Raw genomic sequence first — 23,134 nt, 5'->3', positions numbered from 1 at the left:
AAGAAACAATTTTCTTAATTTACTGAAACTATCAGGTTGGCTACATGTAGTTCAAGAAGGGGTTTTTTTGCCTTTTTCCTTCCTTCCTTAACCTACAGAAAGTAAGTGTCATTAGTAGGACTTCAAGGATTTTACTAGTGAATAGTGGGTGTGAAATAGTTTATTAATTAAAAGTCAGCTTTCTGTTTGAGGTTTTAAATCTTCATTGCATCTTGGAAACGCTAGATAGATTGACACATAATGAATTTAGAAAACACTGAGGCAAAAGAATACAGTCGGTGAGAGGGGAGCAATTGGAACAGGAGAGAAGAGGAGCCGATATAATCCAATCCTCTTCTTGCATGAACAAACCTGGGGACTAAGTTAAATATTTATCTGCAGTACAGGTGTATAAAGAGCAAAATTACACTGTCCCATCTTTAGCTGCAGAGAAAGAAAAAAAAATCATTTTTGTGCTCATTTATATACTGGCCTTACTGCTAAGACTTACAATACAGGTACTATTTGTAATGGGAATATATGATAAGCAGAGCAGTCTTCACCTACACACCGTTAAGAGCTTAAAACATCTGGGTCAGAGTAAACTGCTAAAATGTAATAAATAGCATTTGTATTGCTCTGAATGTTGCAATTATGATTAGCGATGCTTTGTTTTTAAGTAGTGTTTTTCAAACAAGAGCAATGTAATTTCTGACATTGCAGGAACTGCAAAAACTGAGATCCAGAGAAATGCCGTGATGTCGGAGTCCCCACAGTGGGCCAGTGCTGGCAGAGCTGGCAACTGAAACCAGTCCAAAGCTCTGTCTCGTTGCTCATACTGCCCCATCCATTAATAATCACCTGAAATAATTCATCCTGCTCACATTTTTAAAGCTTCTTGGTCTGAAAAACCATGGCTATGTAATTCAAGATGCAGCATGATAAGAAACAGGTTTTTGCCAACTCGCAAAATAAATATTCTACTTCAAGAAAGATGTATTTTAAACAATACAGTTCCTGAACTACATTTTATTGTACAGAGAAAGGCATGTAGTGTAAGAAAAACATTTGAAAAAAGTATACCACAGGCACAAAATACTTTGTTAATGTCTCATAACTGTGCTGCATTCAGCTTTTTTTTTAAAGTAACTAAAACAATGCAAAAAGAAACTAAAAATAAAAAAAAATAAAAATGAAACTTGCCCTCTAAAAACTACATGCCCTTGTTGACTGCCTCATAATAATTACTGAAAGAAACGTTCTGCTGTGGAAAAATACAGAGGTTCTTTCATATCCATCACAAACAACATACTTCGTGGTTCACAGGTGCAAAAATGAATAGACTGAATACATATTAAATTCTAATGCCGCTGAATTGTGCAGTACAGAATTACAGTCACAGTTTTTGAGTTCTTTATTAAATTGAGTGAGTCAGAAGTTTCACTCCAAGGACTATACTGAATGTATTTGTCATTTGTTAGTAGAACTACAAGCTCTTTTCCATTCTTTCTCTCTCTGCTTTTTTTTTTTTTGGGGGGGGTGGGGGGGAAGTCATTAATGTTCATGCACAGAATAAGCTATTTAACTTGTTTAACTATTTTAATTTATTTAAAATAATTTTTAAAATCATCACTCAAACAGCTGGGATCATCTTGGGGTTGAATGACAGGTTTCTTGGTTTATTAGCATGATACGTAGCTGTGTTATTGAGGCAGAAAAAGCAATGGGCCAGGGGTGTTAATGACCCAAACAAAATGCTCCAGCAAACCAACCAAACCAGGAGGATGGGCTGGGCTGAAATCACCACCTAAACAGTCAGAGATAAGCAGATTTGCTGACACCTCCTACACCTATTCCAAGCATATTTTCTTCAAATGGTGAATAGACTATTTGGGATGTCTCTGCCTCATTACATTGAAAGATCTGACAAAGACTATTCCTTAATCAACATCTAAGGATGCTACCATTATCCCATGACTTTGTTTATACTGGTAATTAAACAAGCTAAATACACTCAACAGCCAAAACCCAGTAATAAGCATGGAACCAATATACAAGCTCTCCTGCTCATGTTTTTCCCTTTTACGTCCCCTCACAGGCCTCCTGCCTTCCAGCATTGGCTTTAGCATCTTCATTCAAAGAAAACGTTCAAGACTTTGATCTGATGAAGTTCAGAAGACAAAGCCGATGAAACTTTAGCTTCTTTTGGATAGTTCTGCCTGCAAAATCTGAATGCTTAAGACTTCTCAGATTCTCCCCCAAGTATAAATATTTATGTTTAATTTTTTTAATTTTTTTTTTTTTTTTTACTTTGCTCAAGAAATCTAAATTGAGATAGTCATAACACTGTATGCCAGGCCACCAAAGTAGATGTGTAAAACAAGAGGTAGCAAAAGGTATAGGAAAAAAGCAAGCTAGTTCAGCGTATGCATTTTTATACCTAATACCATTCTTCCTTGGGTCATACACTTGTAGAGTCTCTCCTGTTCATATATATATACACACACACACTGAGAAGGAACTCTAAATAGCATAACAAAATAAGAGCTATAATCTCCACAATGCTCTGAATTTGGCCCATTCTTTTTTAAAGCCTCTCCTTAAAAAAACAATTTTTGCTATTTCTCTGCTTAAACTTGAGATTCCAAAATTCAGAGGGAAAAAAAAGAAAAAAAAACTAAAGAAATTAAAAAAAAAAGGGGGGGGGGCAGGCGTCAGTAAAAGAGTATTTTGTACCTCAACTGCCAAAGCACACAGCAAAGGACCTTGAAAACATGTATCAAATCTCAGTACTTGTATCCCCCATCCCTATCTCTTGATTTGGGACAGTCTGCAGAGAACATTGCTTTGTGCATTTGAGCACTACTCATCTCTGGTGGCATGTTTAGACAAACTCATATGCAGTATAAACCTCTTACTAGTCTAAATCTCTGAACACTTTTATCTTCCCAAGCTTCCCAGTAACACCAAGACAATTCTGCACTCATCCTTCCAGGCTTTGAAGGAAATGCAAAGACACTGTAGGGTGGATAGAAGAAGAAAAGTCTTGATATTCATTAACTGTAGCAGGTGAGTAAAACAGGCTGCCCCAGAGGCTTCTGTAGAAAGATTTTGGGGTGACAGCAGCCCTCAGACCCTCCTGGCAGTGTGCTGGGGGCTTGGGTGGGGAGACGAGCATGAGGATCTCACTTGCAGAGAAGCCACAGGCAGGAACAGCTGATAAAGGTCTTGGATGAACTCATCCTCCAACTGCTCCGTTTGCCAGTCCTCATTCTTGTAACTGCCAGCAGAGCCAAGAGTATTTGATCACCATTCAGTCACGCTCTCTGATTTATCTGGATATGAGGCTGCTGTAATGGTTGTATGAGCACTGCTCTGTGCATCATGTGCAAATAACAGAGAAACCCTGGTGGCTCTGCATTAGTGCTTCGCGCTGGACTTCGCACACACCCCAACCCATCTGCTCCTGCAAAACAGTGCAGCCAGACCACATCACTGTTTCTCATTACATAAATACACTCCTCTGATTTCCACTCAAACGTAGGTTTAATTCTGTTTTACTGTTCTTCTGTTCCCAACAATCTGTCCTCATATCTTCCCTGTCCTCAGCTGCGTGACTCTTCAGTACCTAACTAGCAATAGAACAGTATTTGAGAAACACCTTGCCCTCTCATCCCAGTCCTCTTTGCTATACCAAGACTTAAACTGTATTTGTATACTACCACCACCAAGAGCGTGCCACTGAGCTTCAATGAAGACATGACAACACCTTTCCATTTCAATTTATTACCAAATGCTTTTAAGTAATGGTTGTTCAGCATTGCATATATTTTTCACATCATGTAAGTAAATGATTATATATCTGATTTATACCTTGAAATGATATGCTTCCTTAAATTTCTGAATACTCCATGCTGTTTCCGTAACATTTTTTTTACAAATAGCTATTAATGGAGAACACCTGAATGGACCAGTTTCTGCCACATTGTACTTCCAAATTTATGTTGCCACCTGTGGATGGCCTGGTGTTACTACTGTGGACCACGGGTAATTTGCTTGGTGCGGGAGACCCTAACACTTCTAAGACAACGGACAGAAATACAGCAGCAGATGGCTGTAACCCTTTCTAAGCTACTTGCTTCACCTAACAGCCATTTAGCACGAGTAATAACTTTGAAGAGTTATGAAAATATCCAGCCCCAAAATAAAAGGCTAAGCATCTCCAGCTCAGCACAGCCTGGGATTTCTGCACACTTTCACATTTGAGGCTGGCCTGAACATTCGCAGTTAGCAGCACCTGAAAGAAAGGTTGCAGAATGAATTGCCCAAGTAAATTATGGATCTGGAAACATCTGTGACATTTTCATCCTAGAGATATTAGTAAGGCTGTTTTATAATCTAAGATGACCTCAAAGGTTTCACCCGGCTGTCCCTCGTTTCCTCCTACGCCTGCTGCACTGCACAGCCCCTTCAGAGCTGCTGCTGTTGAGAGTGCACAGAACCAAGTGATGGATGCCACAAGGCCCGACTCTCCAAAACCGTACAGTCCCTAAGTTGGCCAAAATCCAGCAGAATTGGTTCCTGAGCTCAACAGGAGCTAGAACCTCCCACCCTGCTGCTTTGCTGCTAATCAGCATTGTGCCCTTCCAGAGAGAGCAACTCTGATTTTCAGTTACCGACAGCAAGAAAGCCACTGTCATGCAGCGAGGAGGGCTGGGCTCTCTGCTACATGCAACGGTGTCCAACAGCTCTTGGGGGCTCTGGGGACAACTGCGCCGAGGGCAGGTAGCGCACAGACAGGGTGCTGCTGGCAAACAGACTCCTGGGCTCTGCAAAACTTCCCCTCTGGGAACTTCTGACTCTGGCAGCTTAGCTGAGGCTGCTCCACCATGCCTGCACAAACCCTGGGAGCATGAGGATTCCTGCTAAATTCTTACAGCATTAAAAAAGAAAGCCTTTTCCTTAAAAAAAAAAAAAAACAAACACAAAAAACCACACCAAGAACCACCTCGTCCTCCCAAAACCCCAAACATTTGCACAGCATCACGTGAAAGCCATGAGGAATGATGCAGTGCGCTATTCAAATGCTGGACTTATCAAAACTCTGCCAAATATACCTTTAAGCACTTTGAGCTGCTGCTGGGGGTACTGCGAGCAGGGAAAGCATGCATCCAGGTGTGTTGCTCCAGAGTAGGGACCATTTACAGATTCCCAAATTCCAGGAAATTACCAAACTGGAATTGGGTATCTCCACTGAACTGCTAATGAGCATGAAAGTTACCAGTGTTGCAAGTACTAAGTGACAATTTCATCCGCAATCACAGCCAAGGGTCGGAACATGGGAACAGCAACCGGGGAGAGAAATCAGTGAGTGCTGCATTCATTGGAGCCACACACAAAGTAGGGACTAAATCAGGGAGCAAAAAAGCTGACTTGTGAGAAAATCAACCTTGCTGGAATTCTGCTCCCGTTCAGGAAGAAAACAAAACTCTCTTTGATTCTAGACAAATCAATTCAGTCAATAATCAGCTCTGAGAAATTGCTCCAAATACTTGAGTCATTCAAGTAGTCTAAGGAGTATCTTGGTCTCCATTCAAGGTAAACAATGCAGTAACATTTTTAAATACCAATCAAAGAGAACTGATAGAAAAGCAGATGTTTAAAATGGTAATGACAGAGAAAGAGCTTATTCAGTTATAATCCCGTTATATTTCAGCACCAGTACTGGGAGCTTTTTTATTTTTGACTATGTAACTGCCGAGAACAAATGAGAGCCCAAACAAATGTCCCGATACCTGCTGTCACTCTGTACCCACATAGCTGAACATTTACCAGCTAATCTAGGCTTCTGGTCACACCTGCCAGGCTGTTATTTCTGGCTATCATAGGGACACCACCCCTTCCCTTGCCTACAGACTCTCTGCTATGAATCCTGAATAACCTCAACTGAGATGTGGCAAATTGCATATTTATGTATAAATTAGAGCCTTAAGCATCAATTACAAAACAAAACAGAAAAAGCATCCATGGCCAAGTGAGCTAGGCACTAATGGAGCTATTTAGCACTCCATTTTCATAGTAAGCAAAGACTGGGTAAAGAATTACAGTTCCAGGAGGTTAGGAATTTAGGAGAACTGTATTTTCTTGATGCATTTTATTTCAATGCATAAATACATACATATAGGAAACTGTGACACTTTCTTTTGTAAATCCTATATGAGCGTATGTCAAGAAACTGATAAATGAAGACATAGATACTACCCGTCATTCCAAGGCATCTATTATATTATGTCAAGGTTCACAGCAATGTCCTTTTCTCTATTACAGCACTTGCGTAGTCAGTGTCTATGGGAGGGTACATGTACATGTGTAACATACAAATAGGCAGTGTTGGGACATTACTGACGAGGTATCAGCTTGTTGCAACTACAGCGATGACTTTGTAATGGTCCTACTTACAGAAAACAGGCCACAGACAGCCAGTCATTACTTTGCAGCTCCGCGGTGAAGCTCTTCATGAGCTGAGTGATCAGCAAAGGGTAACTGCTTTTAATCTACCTCCGTTGTATCTTTTAATGAAAACATCGGGATTTATACTACCCTGTCATTACATATAGACATGCAGTGAGGGAGTTGTATAGGAAAGCCATCTGCAGGTATAATTAATGTTAAGAGCAAGGTATTTGCGGGAAAGGTACCTCAACTGAGACAATCACCTGGGGAAAATGAGAACAAAATTAGACCTTCCTCTGTTACCTGCAAAAATAAGTTCTGATCTAAAAAATCAAACAGACTGCAGTTAACAGATACTAGATGTTTTGTCCTGCTCTGGCTTAAAGTCCATGTGTTGTTGATAGACCCTTTCAGGCACATGCTAACACATAACAAAATTATCCACCTCTAAACTTGCCTACATTTGTGCAGCAATAAAAAAAACTAAGACATTTCTCACCAAAGATTGGGATGGGCATCATTTGGATGAAGGCAGCATGTTCCTAACTGACAACGGAAAGCCCAGGCATGCAAATGGGGCTTCAAGGAGGCAACGTAAAGCAGTACCAGAATTTGGGAGCTGATCTTCCTTGGTACTGTCAGTGCATGGGGTCAGGCAGAGGAGCAACCAAGCAGCTGAGAGAACAGGATACCCGTCGAGCATCTTCCAACAGCAGCTGCAAAGGAAAAGACCTGGCATATAGGTAGACACTGAAGAAAGGCAGGCAAATTCTTTCCCCATTCTCCCAAAGGGTCTACAACTCAGGAGCACAGACCTCTCTCCTGTATCTGCCTGCATCCTAAATGTACCCATCTGACCTTTGTATCTTTTCATACTATTATTACCTGTAGCTAATTGGAGTAATTCTTCCTAGGTATTTTACACTTTCCTTACACTAATTTCTATGACCTTAAGCTCCTGTAAGGCGGCAAATGCTTCAGCTCTCCTTCCTGTATAAATCTCACAAATCTCATCAATAATGAAACATTTTTCTGTGACAATTTGCAATAGCTTATTTGCGCTTCAAGACTTTGATACCAACACAGACAAATTCCGTGATACACCAAATCAACTGGAAAATTAAGAAGAATGCAAACCTGCAGATCTATGTAAATTATTTTTCTGTATCCAACATCAACAGCTAAGTTTCAAAAACTGCTAACTAACTCTGGGTGCCCACTTAGGCAGCAAGCACTGGTGAACAGAACCAGCTCTAGTTACCTCTGTGGCTTTACTTGTGCCACTATACAACTGTGATTGCTGACAAGATTTCTCTCCTTTAGGGAGTATAATTTAGGAACAAATTCACTTTGGGGAGCAATGGCCCAGCGCTGAGATACAATTCACCTAAAGCTCGGATTGCAGAGTCTATAAAACTATCTATAACTGTATCTTGAACAGGTAAAATAAATTTATGGATGTACACAGGAGAGACAAATCATGGAGATAAATATATATAAATCTACAGAGGCTACATAATTACTGCATCAGAGATCCATGATTAATCTTATTCTTCTGTTGAGGATAGAGATACTGATACATCAAGGGTGTCTTTGTAAGAATGCCACAGTTCAGGTCAGATGTGCACTTCTGAAGTGATAGTTCTCATCATCCCCACTTTACAGCACACTGGTGTGCATTCCAGAGTCGTCTGGGAGCACAAAAGCTGGATTCCTGGAGGATAAAACTATGAAATCCAGGAATGACATGGCTGTTCCAACTGCTGAGGGCCAGCCACTTCAGGGGACGAGGCTAGAGCCAGTCTGCACGAAACGCCTTGTACATGCTGGGTAGATATCAGGTCCCCAGCACTAACCGTTTCAACCTACAACACGCTTCAGTCCATGCAAAGAACCCCTTGCTGGTCATTTGCACAGTAGCAGCCCCTGTGCCAGGGCAGGGCCCTGCCAAAGACTGCTCTCCCCTGGGGCTGGCCACCGAGGTTGCTCCAAGCAACTTTAATTTGCTTCACTTCAAAAATCAAACACAATGTCTTAAAAAACATCTCACAAAAGCACACTTGGAGAAGTATAGAACAGTTTTCCTCAATAAAACACAAAGCCCAGAAGTGCTGCCATTTCCTTAAATGGCTAAGCAATGGGATTGCAGGCATCTCTGCAGAGTGAAACACATGACAACTGTCAGTGAATAAAGGGTGAAAGAGCTAAATGTGATTTTATATTGATTTCTCAGATTGATACCAAGCACCAGTGGGAGCAGCAAAGCTTGAACTGAAGTCTTGCCATAATTTAAAGACAACATTTCTATTTTCAGCCGGGTTTCTCCAAGAAGCGAGGTTTACATAATCATACCATTCTTGGTATCATCATATTGCCTTTTTGTCCTTCCCCCAAATATCTTTGATGGCAGTATCAAAGCTATTAAATGGAAATCACCTCATGAAAGCAGGCAGCCACATCGAAGTGAGTGATTCCTGAACATCCCTACAAGGGGACATGCTGCAGGTTACACTTCATGCTCATTAAACATAAGGAAAGTCCATCGAAGAGACAGTCGTTCCGACTCTCCAGGAGAGGGAAATGCCTCACAAGGGCACCCAGAGCCCAGCTGGGAGACACGAAGCCATAAGGACGCTGGGCCTGACCCGTTCTGTTAACAAGAGCAAGACTTTTAGGTTCAGAAGCATTTCTGCAGTTCATCTGTAAAGATGATCTCTTCCTGAAAATGTTTTTAACAAGAACATATTAAAAAGGGATAAACGGACAAACATTTGATGCACTGGTAACTTTATGCCATAAGTCTTACCACCTGTAATAAGGCAGGTAGGCTCTTATAGAGGAATGTCATAGAATTGCTTTTGCACTCATAAAAGCTGGCACTGCCAGTCACTATATTAAAACCTGAACTTCTCCTACCATAAGTACTTTTTCCGTTCCTAGCAAGTGTGAAAAACAGCATTTAGCTCCAGGAGCATCTATGCAGTTATTTTAAAACATTGTACAAGCCAGTGCATAGCGGCACCAGCAAGAGACAGTCATTGCTGCAACCTTATTTTCCCTTAGTCTAATTTCATTTGCAAGACCTCTAGAGGGCAGTGAATAAAAGAAAATAAAGTATCAGAAATAGCCATAAACGTTAAATACAAATTTAAAAATTGGGATCTCGTCTAATTACTTCCTCGTATTGAAAAACTTCCAGGGAATTCTGTGGATTAATGGATTACTGCAATGAGATTTTTCCAAGAACAAACTCTATGCTCTCTGGCAGATTGCATTGACAGACTTGACAGCAGTGCGCTTCCCGTGTGATTTACTTTTTTCAAACAGAAATCACTTACTTGCACCTAAGCTAAAATATGCAGCAGGCCATCTGACTTCCATGGTGCTCATGGGCAAACAAGATTATTTTTTTTTTTCCCGTCCTACAGAAAGTCACATTAAGCCAAGGAAAAGGGAAAATACAGTTGAGTAAAGCTGACTAGTTACCCAATATATGACAGTGTAACAATAAGGTTCAAGTTAATATCAAAACAGCCAGGACCTACAGCAGAAAGTAGCCTCTTTGGTAACTCCTCTTTGGTTTTCATGCACGTATAGGATGCAGAATCAGGCATACTGCTAATAACTTCATTTATACATTTGACCGTTGCATATAGAATTAACTTATTACTGATGGAATATGCAAAATCTAGGATAAAACTCAAATTAGGCACAGCAAACAAAAGCATTACAGGAGATACAGTATACTTTGTCTTATCTTGTACATAAGAGCATCAACCAATACAGCACCAGCCCATACGATCACATAATTTCAGCTATGCTTGAGCAACTTCTTACAGCTTTGTAAACCTTGTGCAATTCTGAAGCTGGCTATGCAATTACCACAGGCAGAGCTGTCCATACCTTAAGATAATGCTGTGTTTATTTCTGGAACGCAGAACAGATCTGCAAATGCATCTAAAAAAACCAGAACTGAGAGTGCAACAAAATAATGCTTGAAAATTTGTGTGCTAAAATGTGATGCCAGTACTCTGAGGGTACTAATTACACTGTGCTGGTTTTGGCTGGGGCAGAGATTTTCTTCACAGGAGCTAGTATGAGGCTACATTTTGGATTTGTGCTGAAAACAGTGTTGATAACCCAGGGATTTTTTCCTTACTGCTGAGCAGCGCTTACCCAGAGCCAAGGCCTTTTCTGCTGCTTACCCCACCCCACCAGCGAGCAGGCTGGGGGGGCACAAGGAGTTGGGAGGGGACACAGCCGGGACAGCTGACCCCGACTGACCCAAGGCATATCCCAGACCTTAGGACATCATGTTCAGCATATAAAGCTGGGGGAAGAAAGAAGGAAGTGGGGGACATCTGGAGTGACGGCATTGGTCTTCCCAAGTCACCGTTAGGCGTGCCGGAGCCCTGCTTTCCTGGAGATGGCTGAACACCTGCCTGCCCACGGGAAGTGGGGAATGAATTCCTTGTTTTGCTTTGCTTGTGTGTGTGGCTTTTTCTCTCCCTATTAATAACTCTCTCCCCCATTCCACCGGCAGGGGGAAGTGAGCGAGCAGCTGTGTGGTGCTTAATTGCCAGCTGGAGTTAAACCACAACACCTGCTCAAAGGCCCCATGGCCTGCAGCTACTGAGGTGGGGAACAGCGAGCTGCCCAGGCTCTCCCCGTGCATCACTGGTCCTTGCTGAATGCAAACCCCCTCCGAAAACCCAGAGAAACCACGAACAGCAAGTCAGCAATGCATTATCATTTTTTCTAGACTCCTGGGTCATTCACTGCTGTTATAAATTGTCACCGCTCCCAAGAAATCAGACCCTGACAATTTACTCTTACCTGCAGCATTTTTTTAACCTTGTTTGTGAAGTTTTACCTTTTTCCTACCCCTGCAATCTTCTCATCCCTTTTCCATCAGTGTTTCCTGTTATACCAATTCCCTCATATTTAAAAGGGCTAGAGAGCTAATGGTTGCTTTTGCAATTCACGTTTGTGAAGATTCACACTTACATGAACTTCTGAGCCTTCTTCATGCTCCAGCAGAGTTTGCTGCATTGTCACAGAGCGATAGCCTATAGGAATGAAAAATTGGGAAAACGTTATTCATGCTTTTTTAACAGAATGCAACTTCATAATTTTACTATCATCCATTATACAGGTATCTATATGTCAGAGTAAGGCGGGGACAGTAGCACATTGTACTATTGATCAGGCCTGGAGGAACCTCTTTTCTCCAGGAAGAAATCTACTTTTGGTGATGGTGCTCTACCTGTGTACTTCTCCTTTCTGTAGATGGAAACGGTAAGGCAGAGCAAGAAAGTGCAAAGTCAAAAATGAAAAGAAAAGATAGGTGCAAACAAGAGAGTACAGTAAGAATATATGGTGATTCAAAAACTTAGCTCAAAAAGGAGCAAAAAGAAGAAACAGATGGGTGGCGAGGCATTGGAGTAGTAACTTTGGATGGAAATGGCCGCCGGCAGATCATAAATATTGTTCCATCTTCATCAGTTGGTAAAGATGCCTACAGCTGCATCCACCCACAGAATGACAGTGCACATGGTTAAGGAGTATACTCTATGTTTTTTGAGGATGAAAGCACTGCTAGTTCAGGATCTTTCAGAATTGATATTTTTATTCTTTTAAGCTAAAATAAGTTACATTGGACTCTTCACACTAACTGGATCGTACGTCCGTTTGGCAGGAGGTTGCTCCTCTTTTACTATGCAGCCTTTATACTGATTTCTCAGTTGGAATGCTCTTCAGCAGCACTCAGTTGAAGTGCTCTTCAAAAGGATTAAATTGAAGTCCATCTTTCAAACAGCTGGAGAAATTCCTACCTCCCAAGCACAAAAAATAAGAAATGGATGACAGGTTGAATACCCTGTTTGAGCAGGAAGGCCAGCGTAGTCCTAATGAATCCCCACGGACCCTCTCATTACAGACATAGCATCTCTCAGATGTAATCTATATCACATATAGGTTGCATTCTTAGAACAAGTGCAGCACTGTTACTGAGGTGAAATAGCACATCTAAATCTGAAAACCATGAAGAGGTGGAGGAGTAGCACCCTGCCCTTCCCTGCAGTGAAGATGCACCATTATTGCAAACTGGAAGAGGAGGGAGCGTATTAGAGGCACAGTGAAGAATGCCTCTGCTGGTGTATAATCTCAATTACATGCTTGCACACAAAAATCTTTTGCTCAGGAGTGAGCCAGTAACTCCCTACCCTAGGCAGACAGGCTTCAACAGAACAAACCAACCACCTAGGTAGAATTAAAGCGCCCTCTACAAGCAGATTAAGGAAAACAGCCAGACAAACAGCAGAGATAACCGTAACTTTTCCATCTCTTCCCCTGGAAAATAACCATGTAATTGAATACGAGCCAAGAGAAGCTGGCTTCTTTAAAGAAACGATTTGGTTATGGTTTGCTCCTTTGGAAGTAATCCAACTGCTGTGCTGAAATGCATTCCAGCACTCATGCAACAGAGGTTTTCATTTTAACCAAAGAAGCACATATAAAAGGATATATCCCAAACAAAGACACAATTTTGTGCAAAACCACAAACCTAGATGCAGTTATGGCTTGTTACAAAACATTATCAGTATAGGTGCTTGCAGGTACTGTGAGCTCACAGGCTTAGCGTCGTCTGCCTTGCCCCTTCCAGACCCTCATATTATATATGTTACCTTGTGAATGCACTGTCTGGGAAAGAAAAAAGGGCAAGTCTCTGCTGGCAAGAGTGAGTATGTGCCGATTAATGATTTCTACCTGCTAAAATAATTATTTACAGTTATGGAAGATCAGGATGATAACTCTGAAGAACTGAAAATAGGCAAACAAAATAATTGAAAAAACTAAGTTCAGTACCGAAGTGAGGAGCTCCGTGGTGCCAGCTAGAAAGCCAACAGACACATGCTACAGCCCATGAGCCCTCCCACTGCAACGTGCATAACCATATTTCCTCCTCCCCAAAGTTAGCACTTCCAGACGACCCTGGTGCTCAGCATCCCAAGGAATAAACCCCATCCTGATCTTTATCTTCTTCAGCATGGGTCGGTATTTCTGGCAGGTGTTATTGGTGTTTGCAACGTGCTTTCTACTCTAAGTCATTTCCTTAGAGAGCTGCAGGAAGACAGTTTGATGCCCAAGTCACAAGTGCCTTCCTTCTCCCCAACCCTTCCCAGGCTTATTCACCTGGGAGGAGTCCCTGCAACAAAGCTCCTCTTACAGAGCAAAAGTAGCAGCTGGCAAAACTCAGAGGTATTTGCTGCATTTCATGGTATTTCACCCTCAAATTTCTTGCACATCTGGTTATGCAGAAAATTTGGTAAAAAAACCCACTACAACTATAAAATTGCATAGCAGCAGAAAACAATTTGGCTACTTAGGCCACTGGCAAATTAGGCTTTTGTGAATCTACTGTTAGTATACAGAGAGTGAGGTAAGTCACTTGAAAATAGAAACATTTAATCCAAAGTTTTCTAAAAAAATCCCAAATCTATTTCCTTTCTCTCATTAGCAAGTACATTTTGAAGCTTCTGGTAAGCATAGCCATTACGCTCATTAAAAAATAGAAATAAAAAACTGGAAAATACAAGTTAACTTAATGGGAGCAGGGGAAGGCTTCACTCCCTCCCCACCATCAGTGCTACCATCCTAAAACTTTAATTGGGTCAAAATGAGCTTCTCTCTTCATACACTGTGGTTTACAGTTGGAAGCAAAATCCCTGCACATTTGTATTCACAATTGTATGGATACCTGTGTGTACTACTGAGTAACCTGGTGATATCCTCTGCAGGGATAAAGCATAAAGCAAAGTTCAGCTTATTCAAACACTGGACTGTTAGTGTCCCTTTTTCTGCCCACCTCCCACTACAACTGTAATTTTGGCAGTGTCAGCTTTTTTTCTTCTCAGCCACACAGATACTCTTTTCCCCTCCTATGCTCAGTGCTGGTTTGGGTATCTTAAGTCAAAAGCAGGGTCAAGGCTTCTCTTTTAATGATCTTAGAGCAATCATCAGGTTGCTTAGAACTTCAACAGGTCATCAAGTCCATTTCCTGCTCCAAGACACGATCAGACCTGTCTTTCATTCCTGATCCACGTTTAAGTCTTTGGAGAGACATTTAACTTTAGCGTATCCACCATTTGCAATGTTCTACATTGGTCTCGGGCAACTTATTCACTACTGGAACTGTTAATGCCCCTCGTTTCCCCAAACGTCTAATATGAACCTTCCTTACTGCAATTTAGACCCATTAATTTTATGCCATCCATTATAGATAAAAAGAATTAAATATCTTCTTCTTTCAAGTAGCCTTTCATTTAGGGGAAGACTATTTCAAATTTCCCTTCTTTTGTATTCATACTAAATAATATCAAGTTATCACTTCAGGGCGTATTTTCTAGACCTCTGGTTGATTTAGTGTTCTCTTCTGACTCCCCCCAGCTGGCTCACAGCTTTCCTGAAATGCACTGCCAAATCAGGACATAGACCCCACCTAGGCTGCTACTGGCTCTGCATAAAGCAGAACAATTACTTTGTCCTTGTATGTATGGAGCATAACCTGCAACATCAGGACTATGTGTGCCTTTATTTTTTTCCCCATCACAATGGCACTTCTGATTCATATTCAACTTTTTTCACCATCCTTTTCCCCTCCCTTCTCTTCCAACATAATCCTTAGCTGTTCCTCACTTTTTATTTGCTTTAAGGGTGGGATTTTTACTGAACAATATCCTTATTTTTTCCTTTTCTTTTTTTCTCCAAGACCATTTCTGTAATTAGCATACATTGCTTTGAAAAAGCACCTGCTTATCACAAGTGCTATGAATGTAGCGCACAGGCACTGTTATAATCAGTCCTACTTTGTTCTTTGAAAGACTTCCTCATATTCACCTCAGAAGAAAAGCAAGGTAATTTGATCACTGCCTGACTCTGGACTCACCCCAGCTGATTTACCCTGGTTTCAGACAGAAATGGAATTTCCTATCTCTCTTCAACTGGCACCTGGACTGGCCCAATGTCTTTAAGAAGCTGCCTGTACTGTGAAGTGGCTCTTAAGAGCTTTAACAGTGCTGAGGTATATTTAAATAAGTTCCACTCAAGGAGATTTTTTTTTTTTTTTTGAGTGCTCATTCTTAGTCTATTTTTCTTCAATTAGAAAATGGAGGATAATTATGAGAAAACATTGTCATAAATCAACGGAAACAAAGAGAACAAACCTGGCACCCAAATTAAGGCATTTCACAATTTAAAACTACAAGAATTTAACTCAGTTGCATTTGGATTTCTGTTCTGATTTTGTAGTAGTATGTTAGATATTTTCCTGAACCAGAAACCATGTGGGAGACCCTGTGCACCAGACAGCAAGTGAAGAAGGACAAGTATAACATACTGCATGTAAGAAGTAGTCAAATGTGAAGGTAAAGTCTGGGGATGGAGTTGTGCAGCACTGAACAGAAAGACTAGGGGGACTACAGAGGATCACAACCAAACGCTGCAATGTAATCCTGAAACCTGGCTGGAATACTGTATGTGAGGAATGGGAAGAAATTCTGGCTCTGTTCTGGACTGGTGTTTCCCAGTGAGACAATCTGTCCAGTTTTGGACACTGTGCTTACATATGCAGGCAGAGGGGAGAATATTCAAGAACAACAGGAATAGTAAGAGATTTGTAAAATACAAGCTATGAGCAAAGACTGCAAGAATAAGAAAGATCTAATAACAATCATCACATTCACTAAAGCGTGTTATAAATAGGAATTCTTTGCAAAGGAAAGTCATTGGGAATAGAAAACCAAAATGGATTGGCAACCTGAATACAGCAGAGCCTGCAAAAGAGAAACAAGCCAACTGCGATGGCCTTACCTAGCAGAATTACCAGGAAACCCCAGTCTGCCCACAGTGTGCTATAAAACTGCAATACCACTTCCGATTAAATTTGCATTATTTCTAACAAAGTAAGTAAACAGAAAAACCTTCTTGTTTTGTCCAAGCTGGGATTAGTTACACATACCTTGATTTTAGCTCCTGATTATACTCTGGTTTTGCTTTATTTTTTTAAATTGGCACACAAAGCACAGTTGCCGTTTCCCCTGCCTCCACAAGAGCAAGCAGCTCCTACTGACCTTCCCAGGCATGGGAGATACAGCCTAACCACACAGCTGGCTTTCAGACCTTCCCAAAGAAGCAGGACATTCACTTGAAACATCCTGGCTAAAGGCAAGAAAGCCCAACCCTGCTGGTGCAGTTTTCTAAATAAAACAGTGACACTGACCAAAATTTACACCTGTGTGTAAAAAAGGGAGCAAGAAATACAAATCGCGCTCACGCTGCAATTATGATTAACTCAATTCTGCTAGGTTGGTTTTACTCAATACATAAAATACCTCTTGATTTAGGTGAAACTGAGAAAATGTAAGTATACAACAGTAAATTAATTTATTTTAAACTCTAAAAGAGCTAATTTACTTTCCTTTTCAATGTCTCCCCCTTTCAACAGTCATCATCTAAAGTATAGGTTTTCTCAGAGCTCCTGCTGAAGCTGATGGCAGGGAAGTAAGAGATGATCAGGAAGATGGCAAAGAGGCAAGAAGCGAGTAGAAGAGTTAAGAAGATGACAGCAGCATTGCTGGCTCCAAAAAAAGTTAGGAACCAGCAATCTATATCCCAGAGAGGTTGACCACTTTTATGCCTATGAGGTTTTATCTTGGTTCAACTGAGTAGCAATCCTGCCCTTACCCCAAGTGTGTAAGAAAAAACTCTAATTGGTGCAGATCAGTTATATCTGTTCAGATAAAATTATGGTTTATCCTAAACCCAGTGCTATATATCACAGCAGAGCCTTCCAATAGGGCTAGCAGAAGCATGGAAAATAAAATTTTCCAATTGCTCTTTGTCACCTTAAACAGCAATGATATCTTTACCTATTGTATTTTTTTAAATGTTTTCTGTCCATGTTTTGTTTTGGTCTAGTTCACCTTTGAACACTTCAAAAGCTCCTGAGAAATCTGAAAGAAAAAAGGACAGAGGAACACGTTGAATAAGATGTTCAATTAAGGATATGCCTATTCAATTTGTCTTTGTGTTGGAATGGTTGCTATTATGTGCTTCTTTGGGGAAAAAAAATGAAGATGAGACATTGGAGATCTTTCTTCTGGCATATTTTTTTTTTTGATAACTTATTTCTCTTTAATCGCCTAGCTGAATCCTGGCTCCAATCCTAGAGGAAGGTATGCAACGCAGTTCTAAGAAGCCGCTTACGACAGCATGCAGTTACACATTTTAAGCAGGTGGCTTAAGTTCTTTCACATCAGTGTTTCCCATTGACAATCACAATTCACACCGTGAAAATATTCTTACAATGATTAGGTGCAGATGGCTTAGGAGATGCTCTGAAATCATGAAAGCACAGTTCATGGACAACTAGATCAATTGCTTTCACACCTTGAGCAGTTTTTCACTTCTGAAGCTGAGCTTGTAGAGTGGAGTTACTCCATGGGTCTACATTCAGTGGACGTTATATGATCCTTAGAAACCCCAAGGTCTTTTAGATTAACTTTGTACGACTAGTACCTGATATCTGATGTGTCTGTAACCTCGTAACACAGCTGCAATCTAATGTAAAGTGAGGAAACAGTCTGATTCACAATGATTACAGAGCAGGACCTGACTTCTCTCATCGCAAGGACCTTCCTCTCACCACTTGACCAGTACACACCCTTCTATCTCACGTTCTTCACAAACGAACTTCCTAGTAAGTCATTCACCCGTAATATCCATTCCTCATCTTTCTCCTGCATATTCAGCAACCTCTGCCTCCTTGCAGCCAGAGCACAGAGCAGTCCAGCGGACACTCACAAGCCTGAGAGGCCAAGGGAAGAGCAGAAGGAACCCCCTCCCCCTGAGCTGCTCTCAGCTGCAGACATTTATAGCCCCGCTTCTGCTCAACCAAGTCTCTCAGGCTCTTGGCTCGAGTTTGACAGCGATGCCCTTTGCTGCAAGGCTGTTGGCAAACCTCCCCTTCTACTACACTATTAACGTGCAAAGTGAAAGACTTTGAGGAACTTCCATATGGATGGAAAATGAATTAATATAGTTTCATTTTAGTTATAAAGCTACAAATATGGAAATTAACTAACCCTACTTCAGCACGTTATGTCTTTGTCTCGTGTTCAATGTTATCCTTAAAGCAGTTTCAGTGTTACCTTTTGCCATTTAGTTGTGTTTGTTTATTTACTTATTCAAAGGCAGAAGATAATTTTTTTTTCTCACTGCATAGACTCACTGTCAGTAGACTTCAGGGCCCTTTAAGAAATCTTCCATTGATCCCGATAGTAACTACGAAACTACCAAAAAGAAAAGTGGAAATTTTAACTTCATGAAAAAAATGGCTAACTCTTGGCACATGTTTGGACGTCAAACTCTTTATCTACATGACAGTGAAATTTAATTTAAAAACTAATAAGCTAATATTTTAAAGACAGTATTACCCATTATAACATGGATTGTACATTTAAGCAAAAAAATGATGGTGTTAAAAAAAAATATCTTGTTTTCAAATTTTACTTAGAGTAAAAAAAAAAAAAGAGTTTACACGGAAGTTATCACCAGGAGAACAAGCAAATTCCTGAACATAATGCATCTCACACATTTGCAGCTCTGTGATGGCTGTACCCTCTGATTCACCTCTGAAGGCTGTTTGGACCATACTAAAGATGTACCTTTGACAGTGCTCTAATTGGGAAGCCTGATATCACAACCTGATCATTAAAGGCTGTGATGTGTTTAAAATTCGAAGGCAACCTAGTGCCAGATACACTAGTTTCTGCTTGCAAAGTAATACATTGGTGTAGTAAAAATGACTTGTTCATAGAAAATAAGGAAGCAGCAACTTCAGGGGCTTTGATATAGTTTGCACCGCAAAAGCACAGTTCAGATATATTTTATTTCAGCCCACCGAAGTTTAGTAGCTGAAGCAAGCGTTTGTGCTTATCTTCCTGTAATCTCAATGTAATTGTCTGAGCTCTGCTTGCTTTTAAAGGCTGTGTGTTTGTCCATCCTCCATGCAGCACAGGAGGAGAAAATACTCTCTCACTCCATAGCACTGTTTTCTGCACAAAGGATGAAGGAGGTGTCACCGAATTGCTGCACAGTAGAAGGATGAAGCTTTCAACTCAAGTTCAAAAAGCTTAGCATGAGGAGAAGGCAGGCATGCACTGTCCCCATACATCAGGGTGGACTAGGAAGTGAGTCTCTTCATGCTTTAAGGCTATTAATTACTGCATATACTAAAGACGACCTAACTCAAAGTGGAGAAAAGTGTTTAGGGCAGCAACTCTTAAAACCACAGTGAGGTAATTAAGTACGTTAACTTGCTTCAAGGCTATTTTTTTTCCACAAACCGTAGTGATAAAATCACTGTTGTAAAATCAGCTTTCTCTTTACTTTCTTGATGAGATGCCTTCATAGCAACTATACATCTACTGTCTTTCTGGGGATAGCATAGATAGGGACTCTCATTTATTCCCCAGTTCCTAAGCCATATTGCTCAAGACTCTGGAAAATGAAACAGAGGGGGGGTGGGTGGGGTGTGTCAGACACTGCCAACATTACCCTAAAAAACCAGTGACCTCCAAGGAGGTACCTCTTATTTTAAGATGGACCTCCCTGGAGGGGTCACACGCTTCTCTGGAGGACAGGAACGACACATTCAGTGTATTACTCAGTCAAGAACAGAATTACTGCTCTCCCAAGCTTGGCATTTGACTTGGCTGTCAAGTGGATAACATCTAATAAAAGGCAGTGGGCTGTTTCACTCTGCTGACTTGCAGGTCTCAGAGACTGAAGGAGATAGTGTTGGCTTTGCCGTGATATTTAGGACGGAGGCTTGCCAGTAATTTTAAAGCAGATGAATATACATGTAATCTGCAAGGCTCTTTTTCTACAAATTTAATAAAAAGTTCCAGGGTTGAGGTGGGGACAGGGGACAGACTGGATAAATAAAAGTGTGGGAATGTCCCAGGAGGGCTGACACCGCTTCTTTTCTGTCATTAATAGTAGTTTCAAGACAAGGGCTAGTAAATAATGGATCAGTCCCGGTAAGTGTTCAGGGATACCTTTGGAATTCATTTAGGGTATGATCTCCTCAATAAATGTCCTTACGGAAGGACATACGAGGTGGCCTTGCCAGAGCGTGGCATCAGTCACTTTGCGAAGGGACAAAGCCCAGAACTCACATCATCATGCTGCAGCAAATAACATGAAACCACTCCAAGAGGACGCTCAGAAAGAGTCTGAAGAGGGAGCCGAGTCTGAAGGCTTCATCCATGAAAAGTTTGTGTTGCGGGCCAGGCCATTACTGCTAACTCCTGCAGATGTAGAGGCAGCAAAGTCGCCAAGGGCAATGTTCTCACACATACAATCCATAAGCAGAGCATGGCAAAAGGGTTATCAATCATAACGTCAAATCTGCTGCCTTGTTCAAGCAACACTCTGCATTGCCAAGAAAGATGAAAGGCTAGCACTCCTATCTTTCAATATATACAATTCCGGAAATAGCATGTTCAAAATCTTCTGGGATGCAAGAAAACCAGTATGGCCAGTCTCAGCTCCAGCTTGATTGGCAACAACTTCCAGTACAGACCAGTCTGTATGTGCTTAAGAACACGTAGTAACAGTACCATGAATGTGTTTTCTGAGCCCTATCCATATAAGCATTAAAAGTTTGTCAAACAGATCAATGAAGGCAAACTGTGGCTGCAAAACCAGGGTTTGCAGTGACCATGAAGAATTCAGCAGCGGTGGCTCTTACACAGCCAGTATGATTTTATAAACAGTCACGTTTAATGAAACACTCACTCTGAATTAGTCACTGGTCCTTGAGTATCAGAAGCATAGAATAAGCTGGGAAGCTTCTAAATCAACAGTTTTATCTGCCCAGAACAGCAATGGTGGGCGTAACAACCTGCCCATATCTCCAAAAAAAAAGATCTACTAATGGCAAGATGGAGAATAATACAGTACAAGGTTGTCCAGTAGGGCCACATTGCCATAACACATCAGCCTCGTGAACTGAACCAGTCAGATCTGTGATTCTCCTAATGGCACTGTAAGTCTTGGTGCTGAAGGCTCTTTCAGTGACTGTGAAGTTTTAAGCGTCACTCTTACACGTTGGCATTTTCAGTAACAAAGCCTAAGCCAGTGCTGTTGAGTGTCTCGATACAAATGACACACCTGTTCAAATCTCAGGGAACCAACAGTGTCAGGAAGGTTGGGATCTTGTGCTCCTCCCCTCATGTCAATGTCATATAAGACTTTGCCGTTTTCCTCTAGGAGTTGTGCTGTGCCCATGTGCAAAAGCTCCTTGCAAATTTCTCTGGATCCTCAGCCACCCTGCTCCTAGGTTAAAACTAACGTTAAATTGAAGCCATGATAGGTGTGCACCAGTGATCCTGGTTATGCCAAGAAGGATTCTAAGGATTCGTGGAAGACTTGAAAGCAGCTTAGGCTAAACTAAGAACAAGGAGTGCAGGCAGTTTGCTTGTTGCTGTGGCTGGTCAGAGCAAACTGCTGATCTTTCTGGCTATCAGAAAAGCGTATGAAACGATGCAGGCTCTTCAAAGGGCAGTGGTAATGCAAAAAAAACAACTTAATTTTTCTCAATTTTCTGTATCAGATATAAGCCCATCTTGATTAGAATTCATGATGACTCATATTCAAAGGCCTGCTTCTAATCCCTAAAATACTGACTATCAACACAGTTGGTTGCAAAGATGCTTTAAGGCATAGTTGGCAAACTCCCTGATAGACATATTTTTCTCTTTACTAAATATAGCAGATTTTTCAATATTTTAACTCTCCTTCCCTTTCTAGACCTCCACACTGATACATAACAGTAGTCATCATCTAAATTATTGATGGTGAATTTCTGTGATGTATTATCCATTATGTTTTATTAAACAGAAAAAGTGGACTCGGCTATCATAACTATTGAGATGGTTTTTCCTTCCATGTTGATTTACATCCAAATAACCAACTTATCAACCTTGCAAATGTCAATCTGCACTGAGGCAAAAAGCTGTAAAGTTCTTAACCAGACACTCTCCTTGGGACTGAAAGGTCAGTGTTTGTGTTATTTATTCTCACTGTGGAAATATTTCGCTCTTAAGTTAGGGAGGACTTTCTCACTATCCACAGAAATAATCATTGAAGATTTCAACCAAGAAAAGTCAGTGCCTCAGACTAAATTAAATAAAAACATTCAAAAGAATTAATTTTGTTAAAGTGCAGACAGAAATATATACAGAGAATAAACTCAGTAATGTAATAGCATCATACTAAAAGGAGGAGTGCCCATTTATTCAAGCAGCCAGTGTCTCAGGCAGCGAGCCCAGATTTGGCTGCCAACTCTTCTTGGAGAAGACAAAACTGCAAAATCCACCAAGATGGACTCTGACTTCCACGTAGGAATTTCTGTTTCTGGCACCTATTTGCCACCAATTTTAAATAACCTTAAAAACATACTTTGCTTAATATTTCTCTGTCTCACTTCTCTTCTTGGAAACCCTACTAACTACTTCCCCAAGGGATGTTTTATAATTATGGCAAAGGCAACCATAAAATGTAGGTTGGGGCTACCTGTCTGTAAAAGTACACAGCACAAGTAGCAGGAAAGATACTGGTTATCAGAGGAACCTTA

General features: G+C 41.0%; 1 protein-coding gene across 8 annotated transcripts in view; it reads right to left on the bottom strand.

Moving 5' to 3' along the window:
* The window catches only part of PCDH15 (protocadherin related 15), an 858,619-nt gene that overhangs the window by 490,531 nt on the left and 344,954 nt on the right, over positions 1-23,134 (bottom strand). For all 8 annotated transcript variants that reach the window (XM_049810552.1, XM_049810540.1, XM_049810547.1 and 5 more), the window contains one exon: positions 11,440-11,501. The gene's annotated coding sequence lies outside the window, so the exon portion shown is untranslated. The remainder of the gene's footprint in view (positions 1-11,439; positions 11,502-23,134) is intronic.

Source organism: Accipiter gentilis, chromosome 9, assembly GCF_929443795.1.
Source record: "Accipiter gentilis chromosome 9, bAccGen1.1, whole genome shotgun sequence".
NCBI classification, from domain to species: Eukaryota; Metazoa; Chordata; class Aves; order Accipitriformes; family Accipitridae; genus Astur; species Astur gentilis.
Note: the sequence above shows the minus strand (reverse complement) of the source record. Positions and strands in the feature narration are given on the sequence as shown.